Below are 1878 nucleotides of genomic sequence, written 5' to 3' on the forward strand. Positions count from 1 at the left end.
TGTGATGGGGGAAAGTCAAACATGTCAAACTTTAATTTAAAAGATTTTCTCTCTGTTTTAACCGTCTTGATTCTTTCTTTTACTCATAAATGAGTGTGAGCGTGGGATGTTTATGTGAAGTGACTCGAGCTTCTGTCAAAAGGAGCCAAAACATGAGAGGCACACTTAAAACTTGCAACACAACATTTATTCAGAAGTATTTTTTCACTCATGCAACAAACAGATCTTGAAGGGAGGACTGTCTACTTTGGGGAGAACTTCTCAGTCAGACAGCTTTTCTTCTTCATTTCGACAAAGACTTGCTCCCCTGCGAGGCCATGGATCTGTCAGCCTACATCCTGAGCTTCAGAAATGTTATGATGAAATCGAGGGGGAGCTCCAAAACTACCGCATCCCCTAAACTGCTGCATCTCCCTTACTGTATACAGCAAAGAACCAGGCGGAACTGGCAAAGGACACGTCTCTAAAATCAAAGCTACACCGTCAGTTCCCTTGCTGTCTGCATTTTGTCGGCTTTCGCTGATGAGTTGCCTGTCTAGCTAAATCTGCTGAGATCTGAGTACACCACTCATCACTGATGGAATTGGAGGGAATGAGTCAGCCAAAGTGCTGAGACTGTGCTTGGCCTATTCACCCTTGTTTAAAGCACTCAGAGTTGTTAAAAAAAACAAGCTCAGTTAGTGTCAGTTGTCTAGATAGTTAGAAAAGAGATGAATCCCTCAAGAAAAGATTTGTTTTTATTATATAATCCATTTATCAAGGTCAAGGTCATATCAGTCTGATTCTTGAATCATTTTCTTTTGATGGCACTTCTAAACTATGTTTTAGTCCTTGATTTGTGGATCTGAACCGAGATGAAGTATGATTTTTGACATGGCACATAGTGGAAAGCAGAGCTGTAGCTACTAATGAGATCACTGAGGTCATGTTCTCTCTATTTTACAATCTGCTGTTAAGTTAATTTAAGTATTTTTAGTCTTGTCTTTTAAACTTTGATTATTTCCAAGGTCACATGAAAAATTTACAAGCAAAGGATTCAGTATTTCAAAACCACAGTTTTATTTGTAAACTGCAAAGAGCATTATGATCCTTATGATTTAGGAAATAACCGTAATGCTTTTATGAGACTTGTTAGTTATTTTTCATCAACAGTTAATCTGCTGATTGTTTTTTTTTTGTACTCTATAATCTGTCAGAATAATGTGAAAAACAGCCAAAGAAAACATAAAACATTTGACTATTTGGACAATTATTCAAATAATTGGTTCAGCGATACTGTAATTGCTGCTTTAAATCTTGTGTTTACCAGAGATGTGCTCATGAGTTTCTTGGAAATAACTTCAACATGAACGCATACAGAATAAGTAATTGACTATAGAAATCTTAGTTGAATAAGAACAAATGACCTATAATTGAAAATGGAAATAATCGCTAGTTTCGGCCCAAAATGATACCTTGGGGCCACTTATGTATCAAGAAACCCTCCAACACCCCCAGTCTCTACAGACAGAGCTGCAGTCGGTGTTTGTGCCGGGATCCAGGATTTGTCAGTCCAGGTATTATTTTTCCTGTTCTGAATGTAATCAGCTTCATGTTCTCATGAGGTATGATTAGATTAGAGACTGAGATCTGGTCCTGTAGCCAGTCTGATTCATTGCTCAGCCACTTGTCTGCTCTGAGATACTCCACGTGTATTCGGCTGTTGTCCGAAGCTACTGTTGGTGCTTTCTAATGAGTTTCTGCCGACCCCTTCAGTCGGGTCTCATTGACCTCACGACTACAGCAAGAGAGAAAGTGTTTGATTCTAAGCTGGTAGGATCAGTGGGGGTTTTATTTGAACATGGGGGTGAGAGGGACTTTATTACTAGGGGTCTGGGG

At 39.1% G+C, this 1878-nt stretch overlaps 1 protein-coding gene across 6 annotated transcripts in view; it reads right to left on the reverse strand.

Moving 5' to 3' along the window:
* Positions 1-1878, reverse strand: part of gulp1a (GULP PTB domain containing engulfment adaptor 1a) — an 82584-nt gene that overhangs the window by 12122 nt on the left and 68584 nt on the right. The window lies entirely within an intron of this gene.

The sequence above is a fragment of the Etheostoma cragini genome, chromosome 11, assembly GCF_013103735.1.
Source record: "Etheostoma cragini isolate CJK2018 chromosome 11, CSU_Ecrag_1.0, whole genome shotgun sequence".
NCBI classification, from domain to species: Eukaryota; Metazoa; Chordata; class Actinopteri; order Perciformes; family Percidae; genus Etheostoma; species Etheostoma cragini.